The 23,318-nt window shown below is 49.8% G+C and overlaps 1 pseudogene; it reads right to left on the bottom strand.

Moving 5' to 3' along the window:
- LOC135524866 (protein jagged-1b-like) overlaps window positions 1-23,318 on the bottom strand; it is a 125,554-nt pseudogene that overhangs the window by 63,761 nt on the left and 38,475 nt on the right.

Here is a 23,318-nt window from a genome sequence, read left to right as displayed (position 1 = left end):
TACTACCATAACCACTACTACCATACCTAGTACTATAATAACTAGTACAACCATAAGCAGTACTACAATAACTAGTACAACCATAACCAGTACTACCATAACCAGAACTACAATAACTAGTACTACCATAACTAGTAATACCATAACCAGTACTACCATAACGAGTACTACCATAACTAGTACTACAATAACTAGTACAACCATAACCAGTACTACCATAACTAGTACTACAATAACTAGTACTACCATAACCAGTACTACCATAACCAGTAATACCACAACAAGTACTACCATAACCAGTACTACCATTGCCAGAACTACAATAACGCGTACTACTATAACCAGTACTACCATAACTACTAGTACTGCCATAACCAGTACTGCCATACCCAGTACTACCATAACTAGTACTAAAATAACTAGTACTACCATAACCAGTAATACCATAACCAGTACTACCATAACTAGCACTACAATAACTAGTACTACCATAACCAGTACTACCATAACCAGTACTATCATAACCAGTACTACCACAACCAGTACTACCATAACCAGTAATACTATAACCAGTACTACCATAATGAGTACTACAATAACCAGTACAATCATAACCAGTACTACCATAACTAGTACTAACATAACCAGTAATACCATAACTCGTACTACCATAACCAATACTACCATAACTAGTACTACCATAACCAGTACTACAATAACTAGTACTACCATAACAAGTACTACCATAACAAGTAACAATAACTAGTACTACCATAACCAGTACTACCATAACCAGTACTACCATAACTAGTACTCCAATAACTAGTACTACCATAACTAGTACTACCATAACCAGTACTACAATAATGAGTACTACAATAGCCACTACTACCATAACTAGTACTATAATAACTAGTACAACCATAAGCAGTACTACCATAACTAGTACTATCATAACCAGTATTACCATAACTAGTACTACAATAACTAGTACTACCATAACAAGCACTACCATAAACAGAACTACCATAACTAGTAATACCATAACTAGTACTACCATAACCAGTACTACCATAACTAGTACTACAATAACTAGTACTACCATAAACAGTAATACCATAACCAGTACTACCATAACCAGTACTAACATAACCAATACTACCATAACTAGTACTACCATAACCAGTACTACAATAACTAGTACTACCATAACTAGTACTACCATAACTAGTACTACCATAACCAGAAATACCATAACTCGTACTACCATAACTAGTACTAACCATAACCAGTAGTCTGTGTCCTCACTCCTAACCATTATAGTCTGTGTCCTTCCTAACCATTATAGTCTGTGTCCTTCCTAACCATTATAGTCTGTGTCCTCCCTCCTAACCATTATAGTCTGTGTCCTCCTTCCTAACCATTATAGTCTGTGTCCTCCTTCCTAACCATTATAGTCTGTGTCCTTCCTAACCATTATAGTATGTGTCCTTCCTAACCATTATAGTCTGTGTCCTCCTTCCTAACCATTATAGTCTGTGTCCTCCTTCCTAACCATTATAGTCTGTGTCCTCCATTATAGTCTGTGTCCTCTCCTAACCATTATAGTCTGTGTCCTCCTTCCTAACCATTATAGTCTGTGTCCTCCTTCCTAACCATTATAGTCTGTGTCCTTCCTAACCATTATAGTCTGTGTCCTCCTTCCTAACCATTATAGTCTGTGTCCTCCTTCCTAACCATTATAGTCTGTGTCCTCCCTAACCATTATAGTCTGTGTCCTTCCTAACCATTATAGTCTGTGTCCTCCTTCCTAACCATTATAGTCTGTGTCCTCCTTCCTAACCATTATAGTCTGTGTCCTTCCTAACCATTATAGTCTGTGTCCTCCCTAACCATTATAGTCTGTGTCCTTCCTAACCATTATAGTCTGTGTCCTCCTTCCTAACCATTATAGTCTGTGTCCTTCCTAACCATTATAGTCTGTGTCCTCCTTCCTAACCATTATAGTCTGTGTCCTTCCTAACCATTATAGTCTGTGTCCTTCCTAACCATTATAGTCTGTGTCCTCCTTCCTAACCATTATAGTCTGTGTCCTCCTTCCTAACCATTATAGTCTGTGTCCTCCTTCCTAACCATTATAGTCTGTGTCCTCCTTCCTAACCATTATAGTCTGTGTCCTTCCTAACCATTATAGTCTGTGTCCTCCCTCCTAACCATTATAGTCTGTGTCCTCCTTCCTAACCATTATAGTCTGTGTCCTCCTTCCTAACCATTATAGTCTGTGTCCTCCCTCCTAACCATTATAGTCTGTGTCCTCCTCCTAACCATTATAGTCTGTGTCCTCCTTCCTAACCATTATAGTCTGTGTCCTCCTCCTAACCATTATAGTCTGTGTCCTCCCTCCTAACCATTATAGTCTGTGTCCTCCTTCCTAACCATTATAGTCTGTGTCCTCCTAACCATTATAGTCTGTGTCCTCCTTCCTAACCATTATAGTCTGTGTCCTCCTTCCTAACCATTATAGTCTGTGTCCTCCCTCCTAACCATTATAGTCTGTGTCCTCCCTCCTAACCATTATAGTCTGTGTCCTCCCTAACCATTATAGTCTGTGTCCTTCCTAACCATTATAGTCTGTGTCCTCCCTCCTAACCATTATAGTCTGTGTCCTTCCTAACCATTATAGTCTGTGTCCTCCTTCCTAACCATTATAGTCTGTGTCCTCCCTCCTAACCATTATAGTCTGTGTCCTCCCTCCTAACCATTATAGTCTGTGTCCTCCCTCCTAACCATTATAGTCTGTGTCCTCCTTCCTAACCATTATAGTCTGTGTCCTCCTTCCTAACCATTATAGTCTGTGTCCTCCTCCCTAACCATTATAGTCTGTGTCCTCCCTCCTAACCATTATAGTCTGTGTCCTCCTTCCTAACCATTATAGTCTGTGTCCTCCTCCTAACCATTATAGTCTGTGTCCTCCCTCCTAACCATTATAGTCTGTGTCCTCCTCCTAACCATTATAGTCTGTGTCCTCCTCCTAACCATTATAGTCTGTGTCCTCCTTCCTAACCATTATAGTCTGTGTCCTCCTTCCTAACCATTATAGTCTGTGTCCTCCCTCCTAACCATTATAGTCTGTGTCCTCCCTCCTAACCATTATAGTCTGTGTCCTCCTTCCTAACCATTATAGTCTGTGTCCTTCCTAACCATTATAGTCTGTGTCCTCCCTCCTAACCATTATAGTCTGTGTCCTCCTTCCTAACCATTATAGTCTGTGTCCTCCTTCCTAACCATTATAGTCTGTGTCCCTCCTAACCATTATAGTCTGTGTCCTCCTTCCTAACCATTATAGCCTGTGTCCTTCCTAACCATTATAGTCTGTGTCCTCCCTCCTAACCATTATAGTCTGTGTCCTCCCTCCTAACCATTATAGTCTGTGTCCTCCCTAACCATTATAGTCTGTGTCCTCCCTCCTAACCATTATAGTCTGTGTCCTCCTTCCTAACCATTATAGTCTGTGTCCTCCTTCCTAACCATTATAGTCTGTGTCCTCCTTCCTAACCATTATAGTCTGTGTCCTCCTTCCTAACCATTATAGTCTGTGTCCTCCCTCCTAACCATTATAGTCTGTGTCCTCCCTCCTAACCATTATAGTCTGTGTCCTTCCTAACCATTATAGTCTGTGTCCTCCCTCCTAACCATTATAGTCTGTGTCCTTCCTAACCATTATAGTCTGTGTCCTCCTCCCTAACCATTATAGTCTGTGTCCTCCTTCCTAACCATTATAGTCTGTGTCCTCCTTCCTAACCATTATAGTCTGTGTCCTTCCTAACCATTATAGTCTGTGTCCTCCCTCCTAACCATTATAGTCTGTGTCCTCCCTAACCATTATAGTCTGTGTCCTTCCTAACCATTATAGTCTGTGTCCTCCTTCCTAACCATTATAGTCTGTGTCCTCCTTCCTAACCATTATAGTCTGTGTCCTCCTTCCTAACCATTATAGTCTGTGTCCTCCCTCCTAACCATTATAGTCTGTGTCCTCCCTCCTAACCATTATAGTCTGTGTCCTCCCTCCTAACCATTATAGTCTGTCTCCTTCCTAACCATTATAGTCTGTGTCCTTCCTAACCATTATAGTCTGTGTCCTCCCTAACCATTATAGTCTGTGTCCTTCCTAACCATTATAGTCTGTGTCCTTCCTAACCATTATAGTCTGTGTCCTCCCTAACCATTATAGTCTGTGTCCTCCTTCCTAACCATTATAGTCTGTGTCCTCCTCCTAACCATTATAGTCTGTGTCCTCCTTCCTAACCATTATAGTCTGTGTCCTCCTTCCTAACCATTATAGTCTGTGTCCTCCTCCTAACCATTATAGTCTGTGTCCTCCTTCCTAACCATTATAGTCTGTGTCCTCCTAACCATTATAGTCTGTGTCCTCCTTCCTAACCATTATAGTCTGTGTCCTCCTCCTAACCATTATAGTCTGTGTCCTCCTTCCTAACCATTATAGTCTGTGTCCTCCTTCCTAACCATTATAGTCTGTGTCCTCCTCCTAACCATTATAGTCTGTGTCCTCCTCCTAACCATTATAGTCTGTGTCCTCCTTCCTAACCATTATAGTCTGTGTCCTCCTCCCTAACCATTATAGTCTGTGTCCTCCCTCCTAACCATTATAGTCTGTGTCCTCCTCCTAACCATTATAGTCTGTGTCCTCCTCCTAACCATTATAGTCTGTGTCCTCCTCCTAACCATTATAGTCTGTGTCCTCCTTCCTAACCATTATAGTCTGTGTCCTCCTTCCTAACCATTATAGTCTGTGTCCTCCTTCCTAACCATTATAGTCTGTGTCCTCCCTCCTAACCATTATAGTCTGTGTCCTCCTTCCTAACCATTATAGTCTGTGTCCTCCTCCTAACCATTATAGTCTGTGTCCTCCTTCCTAACCATTATAGTCTGTGTCCTCCCTCCTAACCATTATAGTCTGTGTCCTCCCTCCTAACCATTATAGTCTGTGTCCTCCCTCCTAACCATTATAGTCTGTGTCCTCCCTCCTAACCATTATAGTCTGTGTCCTCCTTCCTAACCATTATAGTCTGTGTCCTCCTTCCTAACCATTATAGTATAGTCTGTGTCCTCCTCCTAACCATTATAGTCTGTGTCCTCCTTCCTAACCATTATAGTCTGTGTCCTCCCTCCTAACCATTATAGTCTGTGTCCTCCCTCCTAACCATTATAGTCTGTGTCCTCCTTCCTAACCATTATAGTCTGTGTCCTCCTTCCTAACCATTATAGTCTGTGTCCTCCTTCCTAACCATTATAGTCTGTGTCCTTCCTAACCATTATAGTCTGTGTCCTCCCTAACCATTATAGTCTGTGTCCTCCCTCCCTAACCATTATAGTCTGTGTCCTCCCTCCTAACCATTATAGTCTGTGTCCTCCCTCCTAACCATTATAGTCTGTGTCCTCCCTCCTAACCATTATAGTCTGTGTCCTCCTTCCTAACCATTATAGTCTGTGTCCTGTGTCCTCCTAACCATTATAGTCTGTGTCCTCCTTCCTAACCATTATAGTCTGTGTCCTCCTTCCTAACCATTATAGTCTGTGTCCTCCTTCCTAACCATTATAGTCTGTGTCCTCCTTCCTAACCATTATAGTCTGTGTCCTCCTCCTAACCATTATAGTCTGTGTCCTCCTTCCTAACCATTATAGTCTGTGTCCTAACCCTGTGTCCTCCTCCTAACCATTATAGTCTGTGTCCTCCCTCCTAACCATTATAGTCTGTGTCCTCCCTCCTAACCATTATAGTCTGTGTCCTCCCTCCTAACCATTATAGTATGTGTCCTCCCTCCTAACCATTATAGTATGTGTCCTCCCCTCCTAACCATTATAGTCTGTGTCCTCCCTAACCATTATAGTCTGTGTCCTCCTTCCTAACCATTATAGTCTGTGTCCTCCTTCCTAACCATTATAGTCTGTGTCCTCCTTCCTAACCATTATAGTCTGTGTCCTCCTTCCTAACCATTATAGTCTGTGTCCTCCTCCTAACCATTATAGTCTGTGTCCTCCTTCCTAACCATTATAGTCTGTGTCCTCCCTCCTAACCATTATAGTCTGTGTCCTCCTTCCTAACCATTATAGTCTGTGTCCTCCTCCTAACCATTATAGTCTGTGTCCTCCTTCCTAACCATTATAGTCTGTGTCCTTCCCTAACCATTATAGTCTGTGTCCTCCCTCCTAACCATTATAGTCTGTGTCCTCCTCCTAACCATTATAGTCTGTGTCCTCCTCCTAACCATTATAGTCTGTGTCCTCCTTCCTAACCATTATAGTCTGTGTCCTCCTTCCTAACCATTATAGTCTGTGTCCTCCTTCCTAACCATTATAGTCTGTGTCCTCCTTCCTAACCATTATAGTCTGTGTCCTCCTTCCTAACCATTATAGTCTGTGTCCTCCCTAACCATTATAGTCTGTGTCCCTCCTAACCATTATAGTCTGTGTCCTCCCTCCTAACCATTATAGTCTGTGTCCTCCTTCCTAACCATTATAGTCTGTGTCCTCCTTCCTAACCATTATAGTCTGTGTCCCTCCTAACCATTATAGTCTGTGTCCTTCCTAATCATTATAGTCTGTGTCCTCCTTCCTAACCATTATAGTCTGTGTCCTCCTTCCTAACCATTATAGTCTGTGTCCTCCTTCCTAACCATTATAGTCTGTGTCCTCCCTCCTAACCATTATAGTCTGTGTCCTCCTTCCTAACCATTATAGTCTGTGTCCTCCTTCCTAACCATTATAGTCTGTGTCCTCCTTCCTAACCATTATAGTCTGTGTCCTTCCTAACCATTATAGTCTGTGTCCTCCTTCCTAACCATTATAGTCTGTGTCCTCCTCCTAACCATTATAGTCTGTGTCCTCCTTCCTAACCATTATAGTCTCCTCCTTCCTAACCATTATAGTCTGTGTCCTCCTTCCTAACCATTATAGTCTGTGTCCTCCTTCCTAACCATTATAGTCTGTGTCCTCCTCCTAACCATTATAGTCTGTGTCCTCCCTCCTAACCATTATAGTCTGTGTCCTCCCTCCTAACCATTATAGTCTGTGTCCTCCCTCCTAACCATTATAGTCTGTGTCCTCCTTCCTAACCATTATAGTCTGTGTCCTCCTTCCTAACCATTATAGTCTGTGTCCTCCCTCCTAACCATTATAGTCTGTGTCCTCTGTGTCCTTCCTAACCATTATAGTCTGTGTCCTTCCTAACCATTATAGTCTGTGTCCTCCTTCCTAACCATTATAGTCTGTGTCCTCCTTCCTAACCATTATAGTCTGTGTCCTCCTTCCTAACCATTATAGTCTGTGTCCTTCCTAACCATTATAGTCTGTGTCCTCCTTCCTAACCATTATAGTCTGTGTCCTCCTTCCTAACCATTATAGTCTGTGTCCTCCCTCCTAACCATTATAGTCTGTGTCCTCCTTCCTAACCATTATAGTCTGTGTCCTCCTCCTAACCATTATAGTCTGTGTCCTCCTTCCTAACCATTATAGTCTGTGTCCTCCTCCTAACCATTATAGTCTGTGTCCTCCTTCCTAACCATTATAGTCTGTGTCCTCTTCCTAACCATTATAGTCTGTGTCCTCCTTCCTAACCATTATAGTCTGTGTCCTCCTTCCTAACCATTATAGTCTGTGTCCTCCCTCCTAACCATTATAGTCTGTGTCCTCCCTAACCATTATAGTCTGTGTCCTCCTTCCTAACCATTATAGTCTGTGTCCTCCTTCCTAACCATTATAGTCTGTGTCCTCCTTCCTAACCATTATAGTCTGTGTCCTTCCTAACCATTATAGTCTGTGTCCTCCCTCCTAACCATTATAGTCTGTGTCCTCCCTCCTAACCATTATAGTCTGTGTCCTCCTCCTAACCATTATAGTCTGTGTCCTCCCTCCTAACCATTATAGTCTGTGTCCTCCTTCCTAACCATTATAGTCTGTGTCCTCCCTCCTAACCATTATAGCCTGTGTCCTTCCTAACCATTATAGTCTGTGTCCTCCCTCCTAACCATTATAGTCTGTGTCCTTCCTAACCACTATAGTCTGTGTCCTCCCTCCTAACCATTATAGTCTGTGTCCTCCCTCCTAACCATTATAGTCTGTGTCCTCCCTCCTAACCATTATAGCCTGTGTCCTTCCTAACCATTATAGTCTGTGTCCTCCCTAACCATTATAGTCTGTGTCCTCCTCCTAACCATTATAGTCTGTGTCCTCCTCCTAACCATTATAGTCTGTGTCCTCCCTAACCATTATAGTCTGTGTCCTCCTCCTAACCATTATAGTCTGTGTCCTCCCTCCTAACCATTATAGTCTGTGTCCTCCCTCCTAACCATTATAGTCTGTGTCCTCCCTCCTAACCATTATAGTCTGTGTCCTCCCTCCTAACCATTATAGTCTGTGTCCTCCCTCCTAACCACTATAGTCTGTAAAGGGAATAGTGTGCCATCTTGGCATCTTAAAATATTCTGGTCAGACAGAGAGAGAGACAGACGCAGAGAGACACAGAGAGAGAACCTGCAGAATAAACCTGGGTTCAAATACTATTCAGCATCATTTGAAAAAATATATCTGGGCCAGAACCCACCCATCTGGCAGGCTATAGAAAATGTTTAAATATTTGGAACAGTGCAAAGTAGAGGAACACCTTCTTCTGATCTGTCTTGTCTGAATCAATAGGAAATGTGTTCCACTTACCATGGGTGGGGATTACAGTCGTTGGTATCTGGAAAAAAGAGAGAGAAGTTATTTTCACACGCATGTGGAGAGAGAGAGAGAGAGACATAGAGAGAGAGACAGAGTGTCCAGAGGTACACCCCTGCCCCTACCCCCACACAACCCCGCCCCTACCCCTGCCCCTACCCCCACACCCCTGCCCCTACACCCCCCCATACACCCCCCTATCCTCCCCATCCAGAACCCCCCCCATCCAGAACCCACTCCCCTATCCAGAACCCTGCTCCCCCCATCCAGAACCCTGCTCCTCCCCCCCCCATCCAGAACCCTGCTCCTCCCCCATCCAGAACCCTGCTCCTCCCCCATCCAGAACCCTGCTCCTCCCCCATCCAGAACCCTGCTCCTCCCCCATCCAGAACCCTGCTCCTCCCCCATCCAGAACCCTGCTCCTCCCCCATCCAGAACCCTGCTCCTCCCCCATCCAGAACCCTGCTCCTCCCCCATCCAGAACCCTGCTCCTCCCCCATCCAGAACCCTGCTCCTCCCCCATCCAGAACCCTGCTCCTCCCCCATCCAGAACCCTGCTCCTCCCCATCCAGAATCCTCCCCCATCCAGAACCCTGCTCCTCCCCCATCCAGAACCCTGCTCCTCCCCCATCCAGAACCCTGCCTCCCCCATCCAGAACCCTGCTCCTCCCCCATCCAGAACCCTGCTCCTCCCCCATCCAGAATCCTGCCTCCCCCATCCAGAACCCTGCTCCTCCCCCCCATCCAGAACCCTGCTCCTCCCCCATCCAGAACCCTGCTCCTCCCCCATCCAGAACCCCTCCTCCCCATCCAGAACCCTGCTCCTCCCCCATCCAGAACCCTGCTCCTCCCCCATCCAGAACCCTGCTCCTCCCCCATCCAGAACCCTGCTCCCCCTCCAGAACCCTGCTCCCCCCCAGAATCCTGCCTCCCCCATCCAGAACCCTGCTCCTCCCCCATACAGGACCCTGCTCCTCCCCCATCCAGAACCCTGCTCCTCCCCCATCCAGAACCCTGCTCCTCCCCCATCCAGAACCCTGCTCCTCCCCCCATCCAGAACCCTGCTCCTGCTCCCCATCCAGAACCCTGCTCCTCCCCATCCAGAACCCTGCTCCTCCCCCATCCAGAACCCTGCTCCTCCCCCATCCAGAACCCTGCTCCTCCCCATCCAGAACCCTGCTCCTCCCCCATCCAGAACCCTGCTCCTCCCCCATCCAGAACCCTGCTCCTATATGGTGGTTGGCGACCAACGTTAAGGTGCATTACAACCACCAACTGGACTGGAGTGTGGACAGTTCATCTTTCAATCACCCATGTGGGTATATACTCCTAAAAACCAATGAGAAGATGAGAGAGACGGGACTTGCAGCGCGATCAAGTGTACTAAATAGAACCAAGTTGTATTTGAGCGACGTGGCCACGCAGACGACGATTACGCACGTTGATGACCAACAGTTTGGATTCAATTATTGAATAACGTGTACATTTATTTCAAAATGCGAGAGTTAAGGCCCCCCCTCCCTCATCCACAACAATAAGGCCCCCCACCCTCACCCATCCACAACCATAAGGCGTCCCCCCCCCCCCTCCCCAACCATAAGCCCCACCCCTCCCACCATTCTCAAGGCCATCTTCCTCTAAGCAGGGAACACAGGGAGTGATAGAACAGGTGGGACAGTAGACCTGTGTTGTATACCCACTCTGTTTACAGGTGTCTCCCTCCCAGCCCTCCTTGCAGACGCAGGTGAAGGAGTCCCCACTGGTCACACAGGTTCCCCCGTACTGACAGGGGTTAGGAAGACAGCTGCTGTTCTGAGCTGGAGGAGGATGAGAGGTGAGTCAGTAGCATTAGTTCATCTGGGTCAAATTCAGCTAAACGTGTAAAAACATTGTGCAACAAAGAAGCGAAAGCAAGTGTGTCCTATTAGATGAGTTGAAATAAAATCCTAACAGCCTGGTTAGTGCCTACTGGTCTAGAGCCAGGGGAGGGAGGAGGGGACTAACACAGCTATATTACAGGTAGCCCCTCCCTCCCAGACTAACTCACCTATATTACAGGCAGCCCCTCCCTCCCTCCCTCCCTCCCACCCAGACTAACTCACCTATATTACAGGTAGCCCCTCCCTCCCAGACTAACTCACCTATATTACAGGCAGCCCCTCCCTCCCAGACTAACTCACCTATATTACAGGCAGCCCCTCCCTCCCAGACTAACTCACCTATATTACAGGTCCCACCCAGACTAACTCCCCTCAGTCCCACACTAACCCTATATTCCCTCTCCCCCAGACTAACTCACCTATATTACAGGCCCCTCCCTCCCAGACTAACTCACCTATATTACTCCCTCCCAGACTAACTCACCTATATTACAGGAAGCCCCCTCCCCCCCTCCCTCCCTCCCAGACTAACTAACCTATATTACACAGGACTAACTCACCTATAGCCCCTCCCTCCCCCAGACTAACTCACCTATATTACAGGTAGCCCCTCCCTCCCAGACTAACTCACCTATATTACAGGCAGCCACTCCCTCTCATCCAGACTAACTCACCTATAATACAGGCAGCCCCCTCCCTCCCATCCAGACTAACTCACCTATAATACAGGCAGCCCCCTCCCACCCAGACTAACTCACCTATATTACAGGTAGCCCCTCCCTCCCAGACTAACTCACCTATATTACAGGTAGCCCCTCCCATCCAGACTAACTCACCTATATTACAGGCAGCCACTCCCTCTCATCCAGACTAACTCACCTATATTACAGGCCCCCTCCCTCCCATCCAGACTAACCCCTCCCTCCCATCCAGACGAACTCACCTATAATACAGGCAGCCCATCCCTCCCAGACTAACACACCTATATTACAGGCAGCCCCTCCCACCCAAACTAACTCACCTATATTACAGGGAGCCACTCCCTCCTATCCAGACTAACTCACCTATATTACAGGTAGCCCCACCCAGACCTCCCATCCAGACTCCCACTCAAACTAACTCACCTATATTACAGGGAGCCCCTCCCTCCCATCCAGACTAACTCACCTATATTATTACACCCAGACTAACTCCCTACAGGGAGCCCCTCCCATCCAGACTAACTCACCTATATTACAGGTCCCATCCAGACCCCTCCCTCCCCCATCCAGACTAACTCACCTATATTACAGGTAGCCCCTCCCTCCCATCCAGACTAACTCACCTATATTACAGGTAGCCCCTCCCTCCCAGACTAACTCACCTATATTACAGGCAGCCCCTCCCATCCAGACTAACTCACCTATATTACAGGAAGCCCCTCCCATCCAGACTAACTCACCCAGGAAGCCCCCTCCCTCCCCTCCCTCCCTCCCTCCCTCCCTCCCTCCCTCCCTCCCAGACTAACTCACCTATATTACAGGCAGCCCCTCCCACCCAGACTAACTCACCTATATTACAGGCAGCCCCTCCCACCCAGACTAACTCACCTATATTACAGGTAGCCCCTCCCTCCCATACAGACTAACTCACCTATATTACAGGCAGCCCCTCCCTCCCATCCAGACTAACTCACCTATATTACAGGGAGCCACTCCCTCCCTCCAATCCAGACTAATTCACCTATATTACAGGTAGCCCCCCCCCACCCAGACTACCTCACCTATATTACAGGTAGCCCCCTCCCTCCCACCCAGACTAACTCACCTATATTACAGGGAGCCACTCCCTCCCATCCAGACTAACTCACCTATATTACAGGTAGCCCCTCCCTCCCATCCAGACTAACTCACCTATATTACAGGCATCCAGACTAACTCCCCCTCCTCCCTCCCATCCAGACTAACTCACCTATATTACAGGTAGCCCCCCCTCCCTCCCAGACTAACTCACCTATATTACAGGTAGCCCCTCCCTCCCATCCAGACTAACTCACCTATATTACAGGTAGCCCCTCCCTCCCTCCCAGACTAACTCACCTATAATACAGGCAGCCCCTCCCTCCCTCCCATCCAGACTAACTCACCTATATTACAGGTAGCCCCTCCCTCCCATCCAGACTAACTCACCTATATTACAGGTAGCCCCCTCCCTCCCATCCAGACTAACTCACCTATATTACAGGTAGCCCCTCCCACCCAGACTCCCATCCAGCCCCCTCCCACCCAAACTAACTCACCTATATTACAGGGAGCCCCTCCCTCCTATCCAGACTAACTCACCTATATTACAGGAAGCCCCCTCCCTCCCTCCCAGACTAACTCACCTATATTACAGGCAGCCCCTCCCTCCCATCCAGACTAACTCACCTATATTACAGGTAGCCCTCCCTCCCACCCAGACTAACTCACCTATATTACAGGTAGCCCCCCCTCCCACCCAGACTAACTCACCTATATTACAGGTAGCCCCCCCCCTCCCACCCAGACTAACTCCCATCCAGACTAACTCACCTATATTACAGGTAGCCCCTCCCTCCCCCTCCCTACAGGCAGCCCCCATCCAGACTAACTCACCTATATTACAGGCAGCCCCTCCCCCATCCAGACTAACTCACCTATATTACAGGTAGCCCCTCCCTCCCACCCAGACAAACTCACCTATATTACAGGTAGCCCCACCCACCCAGACCTCACCTCATCCAGACTAACTCACCTATATTACAGGTAGCCCCTCCCTCCCATCCAGACTAACTCACCTATATTACAGGCAGCCCCTCCCTCTCATCCAGACTAACTCACCTATATTACAGGTAGCCCCTCCCTCCCACCCAGACTAACTCACCTATATTACAGGTAGCCCCTCCCTCCCATCCAGACTAACTCACCTATATTACAGGCAGCCACTCCCTCTCATCCAGACTAACTCACCTATAATACAGGTAGCCCCTCCCTCCCACCCAGACTAACTCACCTATATTACAGGTAGCCCCTCCCTCTCATCCAGACTAACTCACCTATATTACAGGTAGCCCCTCCCTCCCTCCCAGACTAACTCACCTATATTACAGGTAGCCCCTCCCTCCCATCCAGACTAACTCACCTATATTACAGGTAGCCCCTCCCTCCCATCCAGACTAACTCACCTATATTACAGGTAGCCCCTCCCTCCCATCCAGACTAACTCACCTATATTACAGGTAGCCCCTCCCTCCCTCCCTCCCAGACTAACTCACCTATATTACAGGCTAAGCACCTATATTACTCCCTCTCATCCAGACTAACTCACCTATATTACAGGTAGCCCCCTCCCACCCAGACTAACTCACCTATATTACTCCCTCCCACCCAGACTAACTCACCTATATTACAGGTAGCCCCCACCCACCCAGACTAACTCACCTATATTACAGGTAGCCCCTCCCTCCCATCCAGACTAACTCACCTATATTACAGGCAGCCCCTCCCTCCCACCCAGACTAACTCACCTATATTACAGGTAGCCCCTCCCTCCCATCCAGACTAACTCACCTATATTACAGGCAGCCACTCCCTCCCACCCAGACTAACTCACCTATATTACAGGTAGCCCCCTCCCTCCCACCCAGACTAACTCACCTATATTACAGGTAGCCACTCCCTCCCATCCAGACTAACTCACCTATATTACAGGTAGCCCCTCCCTCCCACCCAGACTAACTCACCTATATTACAGGTAGCCCCTCCCTCCCATCCAGACTAACTCACCTATATTACAGGTAGCCCCTCCCTCCCATCCAGACTAACTCACCTATATTACAGGTAGCCCCTCCCTCCCATCCAGACTAACTCACCTATATTACAGGCAGCCACTCCCTCTCATCCAGACTAACTCACCTATAATACAGGTAGCCCCTCCCTCCCATCCAGACTAACTCACCTATATTACAGGCAGCCACTCCCTCTCATCCAGACTAACTCACCTATATTACAGGTAGCCCCCTCCCACCCAGACTACCTCACCTATATTACAGGTAGCCCCTCCCTCCCACCCAGACTAACTCACCTATATTACAGGCAGCCCCTCCCTCCCATCCAGACTAACTCACCTATATTACAGGTAGCCCCTCCCTCCCATCCAGACTAACTCACCTATATTACAGGCAGCCCCTCCCATCCAGACTAACTCACCTATATTACAGGTAGCCCCTCCTAACTCACCCAGGTAGCCCCCCCTCCCCCAGACTAACTCACCTATATTACAGGTAGCCCTCCCTCCCATCCAGACTAACTCACCTATATTACAGGTAGCCCCTCCCTCCCTCCCAGACTAACTCACCTATATTACAGGTAGCCCCTCCCTCCCACCCAGACTAACTCACCTATATTACAGGTAGCCCCTCCCTCCCATCCAGACTAACTCACCTATATTACAGGTAGCCCTCCCTCCCATCCAGACTAACTCACCTATATTACAGGTAGCCCCCTCCCTCCCACCCAGACTAACTCACCTATATTACAGGCAGCCCCTCCCTCCCATCCAGACTAACTCACCTATATTACAGGTAGCCCCTCCCTCCCAGACTAACTCACCTATATTACAGGTAGCCCCTCCCTCCCACCCAGACTAACTCACCTATATTACAGGTAGCCCCTCCCTCCCATCCAGACTAACTCACCTATATTACAGGTAGCCCCTCCCTCCCATCCAGACTAACTCACCTATATTACAGGTAGCCCCTCCCTCCCATCCAGACTAACTCACCTATATTACAGGTAGCCCCTCCCTCCCTCCCTCCCAGACTAACTCACCTATATTACAGGAAGCCCCCTCCCTCCCTCCCAGACTAACTCACCTATATTACAGGCAGCCCCTCCCTCCCATCCCAGACTAACTCACCTATATTACAGGTAGCCCCTCCCCTCAGACCTCACCCACCCAGACTAACTCACCTATATTACAGGTAGCCCCTCCCTCCCAGACTAACTCACCTATATTACAGGTAGCCCCCCCTCCCACCCAGACTAACTCACCTATATTACAGGTAGCCCCCTCCCAGACCCACCCAGACTAACTCACCTATATTACAGGTAGCCCCTCCCCCTCCCTCCCAGACTAACTCACCTATATTACAGGTAGCCCCTCCCCCTCCCTCCCAGACTAACTCACCTATATTACAGGTAGCCCCCCCTCCCACCCAGACTAACTCACCTATATTACAGGTAGCCCCCCCCTCCCTCCCACCCAGACTAACTCACCTATATTACCCCCCCTCCCATCCAGACTAACTCACCTATATTACAGGCAGCCCCTCCCTCATCCAGACTAACTCACCTATATTACAGGTAGCCCCTCCCTCCCACCCAGACTAACTCACCTATATTACAGGTAGCCCCCCCTCTCATCCAGACTAACTCACCTATATTACAGGTAGCCCCTCCCTCCCACCCAGACTAACTCACCTATATTACAGGTAGCCCCCTCCCTCCCTCCCATCCAGACTAACTCACCTATATTACAGGCAGCCCCTCCCTCCCATCCAGACTAACTCACCTATATTACAGGTAGCCCCTCCCTCCCACCCAGACTAACTCACCTATATTACAGGTAGCCCCCCCACCCAGACCTCACCTCATCCAGACTAACTCACCTATATTACAGGTAGCCCCTCCCTCCCACCCAGACTAACTCACCTATATTACAGGTAGCCCCTCCCTCCCATCCAGACTAACTCACCTATATTACAGGCAGCCCCTCCCTCCCATCCAGACTAACTCACCTATATTACAGGTAGCCCTCCCCCTCCCTCCCACCCAGACTAACTCAACCTATATTACAGGCAGCCACTCCTCTCATCCAGACTAACTCACCTATATTACAGGTAGCCCCCCCCTCCCTCCCTCCCAGACTAACTCACCTATATTACAGGTAGCCCCTCCCTCCCACCCAGACTAACTCACCTATATTACAGGTAGCCCCTCCCTCCCATCCAGACTAACTCACCTATATTACAGGCAGCCACAGGCAGCCCCCTCCCATCCAGACTAACTCACCTATATTACAGGTAGCCCCTCCCTCCCATCCAGACTAACTCACCTATATTACAGGTAGCCCCTCCCTCCATCCAGACTAACTCACCTATATTACAGGTAGCCCCTCCCTCCCACCCAGACCTCCCTATATTACAGGCAGCCCCTCCCTCCCAGACTAACTCACCTATATTACAGGCCCCTCCCTCCCTCCCAGACTAACTCACCCCCTCCCTCCCATCCAGACTAACTCACCTATATTACAGGCAGCCCCTCCCTCCCATCCAGACTAACTCACCTATATTACAGGTAGCCCCTCCCTCCCACCCAGACTAACTCACCTATATTACAGGTAGCCCCTCCCTCCCAGACTAACTCACCTATATTACAGGTAGCCCCCCTCCCTCCTCCCAGACTAACTCACCTATATTACAGGTAGCCCCTCCCTCCCAGACTAACTCACCTATATTACAGGCAGCCCCTCCCTCCCTCCCTCCCTCCCACCCAGGACTCCCAGACTAACTCACCTATATTACAGGTAGCCCCTCCCTCCCAGACTAACTCACCTATATTACAGGTAGCCCCTCCCTCCCTCCCAGACTAACTCACCTATATTACAGGTAGCCCCTCCCTCCCATCCCAGACTAACTCACCTATATTACAGGCAGCCCCCTCCCTCCCTCCCTCCCAGACTAACTCACCTATATTACAGGTAGCCCCCCCTCCCAGACCTCCCATCCAGACTAACTCACCTATATTACAGGCAGCCCCTCCCTCCCATCCAGACTAACTCACCTATATTACAGGTAGCCCCCTCCCTCCCTCCCAGACTAACTCACCTATATTACAGGTAGCCCCTCCCTCCCAGACTAACTCACCTATATTACAGGTAGCCCCCTCCCTCCCTCCCAGACTAACTCACCTATATTACAGGTAGCCCCTCCCTCCCATCCAGACTAACTCACCTATATTACAGGTAGCCCCCTCCCACCCAGACTAACTCACCTATATTACAGGTAGCCCCCTCCCACCCAGACTAACTCACCTATATTACAGGTAGCCCCCTCCCACCCAGACTAACTCACCTATATTACAGGTAGCCCCTCCCTCCCAGACTAACTCACCTATATTACAGGTAGCCCCCTTCCACCCAGACTAACTCACCTATATTACAGGTAGCCCCCTTCCACCCAGACTAACTCACCTATATTACAGGTAGCCCCCTCCCACCCAGACTAACTCACCTATATTACAGGCAGCCCCTCCCACCCAGACTAACTCACCTATATTACAGGTAGCCCCTCCCTCCCAGACTAACTCACCTATATTACAGGTAGCCCCTCCCACCCAGACTAACTCACCTATATTACAGGTAGCCCCTCCCACCCAGACTAACTCACCTATATTACAGGTAGCCCCTCCCTCCCAGACTAACTCACCTATATTACAGGTAGCCCCTCCCACCCAGACTAACTCACCTATATTACAGGTAGCCCCTCCCTCCCAGACTAACTCACCTATATTACAGGCAGCCCCTCCCTCCCAGACTAACTCACCTATATTACAGGCAGCCACTCCCTCTCATCCAGACTAACTCACCTATAATACAGGCAGCCCCTCCCTCCCATCCAGACTAACTCACCTATATTACAGGTAGCCCCTCCCTCCCAGACCTATATTACAGGCAGCCACTCCCTCTCATCCAGACTAACTCACCTATAATACAGGCAGCCCCCTCCCTCCCATCCAGACTAACTCACCTATATTACAGGTAGCCCCCTCCCTCCCATCCAGACTAACTCACCTATATTACAGGTAGCCCCCTCCCTCCCATCCAGACTAACTCACCTATATTACAGGTAGCCCCCTCCCACCCAGACTAACTCACCTATATTACAGGTAGCCCCCCCTCCCACCCAGACTAACTCACCTATATTACAGGTAGCCCCCTCCCATCCAGACTAACTCACCTATATTACAGGTAGCCCCTCCCTCCCATCCAGACTAACTCACCTATATTACAGGCAGCCCTCCCTCCCACCCAGACTAACTCACCTATATTACAGGTAGCCCCCTCCCACCCAGACTAACTCACCTATATTACAGGTAGCCCCTCCCTCCCACCCAGACTAACTCACCTATATTACAGGTAGCCCCCCCTCCCACCCAGACTAACTCACCTATATTACAGGTAGCCCCCTCCCTCCCAGACTAACTCACCTATATTACAGGCAGCCACTCCCTCTCATCCAGACTAACTCACCTATATTACAGGTAGCCCCCTCCCACCCAGACTAACTCACCTATATTACAGGTAGCCCCCTCCCACCCAGACTAACTCACCTATATTACAGGTAGCCCCCTCCCATCCAGTGGAACACTTGCACTGGAAGGTGTCTCCCTCATCATGACATGTCCCTCCGTTGTTACAGGTAACCTCGTCACACTGGCTCTCACCTGGAGACACACATGATTAAAACCAAGCTTTCATAACACACACACATATACAGTACACACACACACCTGGGTGAAAACCTCCACCCATCAGCACGTTTTGTGTTTCTGCTCTTCTGCACCCCAGTATCTCTACTTACACATCATCATCTATCACTCCAGTGTTAATTTGCTATATTGTAATTACTTCACAACTATTGTCCTATTTATTGCCTTACCTCCTTACTCAATTTGCACACACTGTATATAGATTTTTTCTATTGTGTTATTGACTGTACGTTTGTTTATTCCATGTGTAACTCTGTGTTGTTGTGTTATTGTGTTATTGACTGTGTGTTTGTTTATGTGTAACTCTGTGTTGTTGTTTGTGTCTCACTGCTTTGCTTTATCTTGGCCAGGTCACAGTTGTAAATGAATTGTTCTCAACTGGCCTTCCTGGTTAAATAAAGGTGAAATAAAAAAATAACAAATAAAAATGTGCTCGGTGATTGTAGAACAGAAAGAATGGGAGGAGAGAGACTGTGTTCTTACGGGAGTGGCAGGTCTTCCCCTTCCAGCCATTCATACACTCACAGAAGAAATCAGTCACCAGGTCTCGACATGTTCCTCCATTATGACATGGACTAGTGCTGCAGTCATCTATATCTGGAGGAGATGAGGAGAGCGAGGAGGAGGAGGGAGGAGGAGGGAGGGGGAGAGGAGGGGGAGAGGGAGGGGGAGGGAGGAGGGGGGGGGGAGGAGGAGGGAGGGGAGGGGGGAAGAGGGGGGAGGGAGGAGAGGAGAGGAGGGGGGGGAGGGAGGAGGGGGAGGGAGAGGAGGGAGGAGGAGGGGGAGAGGAGGGGGGGAGAGGGGGAGGAGGGAGGGAGGAGCGAGGGAGGAGGAGAGGGAGGGGGAGGGGGAGAGGAGGGAGGAGGCGAGGGAGAGGATATTTTGGGTATAAAAATAATCTTTATGGAACAAAAGGAACATTTGTTGTGTAACTGGGAGTCTCGTGAGTGAAAACATCCGAAGATCATCAAAGGTAAACGATTAATTTCATTGCTTTTCTGATTTTTGTGACCTAGCTACTTAATGCTTAGTGTACATAATGTTATGCTATGCTAACGATAAACACAAACGCTTGGATCTCCTCCCAGACCTGGACTAAAGCATCCGCCAACTCCTGGACTGTCTGTAGTGCAACGTTGCGTTGGTGGATGGAGCGAGACATGATGTCCCAGGTGTGCTCAATTGGATTCAGGTCTGGGGAACGGGCGGGCCAGTCCATAGCATCAATGCCTTCCTCTTGCAGGAACTGCTGACACCCTCCAGCCACATGAGGTCTAGCATTGTCTTGCATTAGGAAGAACCCAGGGCCAACCGCACCAGCATATGGTCTCACAAGGGGTCTGAGGATCTCATCTCGGTACCTAATGGCTACCTCTGGCGAGCACATGGAGGGCTGTGCGGCCCCCAAAGAAATGCCACCCCACACCATGACTGACCCCCACCGCCAAACCGGTCGTGCTGGAGGATGTTGCAGGCAGCAGAACGTTGTCCACGGTGTCTCCAGACTGCCACATGTGCTCAGTGTGAACCTGCTTTCATCTGTGAAGAGCACAGGGCACCAGTGGCGAATTTGCCAATCTTGGTGTTCTCTGCCAAATGCCAAACGTCCTGCACGGTGTTGGGCTGTAAGCACAACCCCCACTTGTGGACATCGGGCCCTCATACCACCCTCATGGAGTCTGTTTCTGACCGTTTGAGCAGACACATGCATTGTGGCCTGCTGGAGGTCATTTTGCAGGGCTCTGGCAGTGCTCCTCCTGCTCCTCCTTGCACAAAGGCGGAGGTAGCGGTCCTGCTGCTGGGTTGTTGCCCTACCTACGTCCTCCTCCACGTCTCCTGATGTACTGGCCTGTCTCCTGGTAGCGCCTCCATGCTCTGGACACTACGCTGACAGACACAGCAAACCTTCTTGCCACATCTCGCATTGATGTGCCATCCTGGATGAGCTGCAGTACCTGAGCCACTTGTGCGGGTTGTAGACTCCATCTCATGCTAACACTAGAGTGAAAGCACTGCCAGCATTCAAAAGTGACCAAAACATCAGCCAGGAAGCATAGGAACTGAGAGGTGGTCTGTGGTCCCCACCTGCAGAACCACTCCTTTATTGGGGGTGTCTTGCTAATTGTCTATAATTTCCACCTGTTGTCTATTCCATTTGCACAACAGCATGTGAAATGTATTGTCAATCAGTGTTGCTTCCTAAGTGGACAGTTTGATTTCACAGAAGTGTGATTGACTTGGAGTTACATTGTGTTGTTTAAGTGTTCCCTTTATTTTTGAGCAGTGTATATCTTACATGTATATGTGCCAAAGACTATGGGTAAGAATGTGGACCCTAGGAAGACTGGCAGTCACTAAGGTTTCAGCTAAGGAGGATCCAAATGAAGACCAAACATTGTGGTACAGGGGGCTGGTCTAGTGGTAGTGCTGCCTGCCAGGGGGCTGGTCTAGTGGTAGTGCTGCCTGCCAGGGGGCTGGTCTAGTGGTAGTGCTGCCTGGCTGCCAGGGGGCTGGTCTAGTGGTAGTGCTGCCTGCCTGCCAGGGGGCTGGTCTAGTGGTAGTGCTGCCTGCCTGCCAGGGGGCTGGTCTAGTGGTAGTGCTGCCTGCCTGCCAGGGGGCTGGTCAAGTGGTAGTGCTGCCTGCCTGCCAGGGGGCTGGTCTAGGGGTAGTGCTGCCTGCCAGGGGGCTGGTCTAGTGGTAGTGCTGCCTGCCAGGGGGCTGGTCTAGTGGTAGTGTGCTGCCTGCCAGGGGGCTGGTCTAGTGGTAGTGCTGCCTGTCCTGCCGGGGGCTGGTCTAGTGGTAGTGCTGCCTGTGTGCCAGGGGGCTGGTCTACAGGTAGTGCTGCCTGCGTCCCAGGGGGCTGGTCTAGTGGTAGTGCTGCCTGCCTGCCAGGGGGCTGGTCTAGTGGTAGTGCTGCCTGCCTGCCTGCCTGCCAGGGGGCTGGTCTAGTGGTAGTGCTGCCTGCCAGGGGGCTGGTCTAGTGGTAGTGCTGCTGCCTGCCAGGGGGCTGGTCTAGTGGTAGTGCTGCCTGCCTGCCAGGGGGCTGGTCTAGTGGTAGTGCTGCCTGCCAGGGGGCTGGTCTAGTGGTAGTGCTGCCTGCCAGGGGGCTGGTCTAGTGGTAGTGCTGCCTGCCAGGGGGCTGGTCTAGTGGTAGTGCTGCCTGCCTGCCAGGGGCTGGTCTAGGGGTAGTGCTGCCTGCCAGGGGGCTGGTCTAGTGGTAGTGCTGCCTGCCAGGGGCTGGTCTAGTGGTAGTGCTGCCTGCCAGGGGGCTGGTCTAGTGGTAGTGCTGCCTGCCAGGGGGCTGGTCTAGTGGTAGTGCTGCCTGCCAGGGGGCTGGTCTAGTGGTAGTGCTGCCTGCCAGGGGGCTGGTCTAGTGGTAGTGCTGCCTGCCCAGGGGGCTGGTCTAGTGGTAGTGCTGCCTGCCAGGGGGCTGGTCTAGAGGTAGTGCTGCCTGCCAGGGGGCTGGTCTAGTGGTAGTGCTGCCTGACAGGGGGCTGGTCTAGTGGTAGTGCTGCCTGCCAGGGGGCTGGTCTAGTGGTAGTGCTGCCTGCCAGGGGGCTGGTCTAGTGGTAGTGCTGCTTGCCAGGGGGCTGGTCTAGTGGTAGTGCTGCTTGCCAGGGGGCTGGTCTAGTGGTAGTGAGGCCTGCCAGGGGGCTGGTCTAGTGGTAGTGCTGGCTGCCAGGGGGCTGGTCTAGTGGTAGTGCTGCCTGCCAGGGGGCTGGTCTAGTGGTAGTGCTGCCTGCCAGGGGGCTGGTCTAGTGGTAGTGCTGCGGAGGTAGCGGTTCCATCTCCATTTCTGTGCTATATCACCTATGACCTATCATAGGTCTCCTCATGAACATCTATAACTCCGATAACCCTTAAAAACATGTTTCTAAACATAAAAATAGTGCACTTACTGATCTCACAGTGGTCCCCCTCCCAGCCGTCTCCACAGATACACTGGTACACACTGACTTTATCTATACAGGTTCCTCCAGTACCACACGGGCTGCTCTCACAATCATTAATATCTGAGGGGAAAGAGAGAGAGGGGGAGAGAGAGGGGGATAGAGAGGGGGAAAGGGGGAAAGGGGGGGAAGGGAGAGAGAGGGGGAGAGAGGGGGAAAGGGGGGAAAGGGGGAGAGAGAGAGGGGGAGAGAGGGGGAAAGGG

This window comes from Oncorhynchus masou, chromosome 31, assembly GCF_036934945.1.
Source record: "Oncorhynchus masou masou isolate Uvic2021 chromosome 31, UVic_Omas_1.1, whole genome shotgun sequence".
NCBI lineage: Eukaryota > Metazoa > Chordata > Actinopteri > Salmoniformes > Salmonidae > Oncorhynchus > Oncorhynchus masou.
Note: the sequence above shows the minus strand (reverse complement) of the source record. Positions and strands in the feature narration are given on the sequence as shown.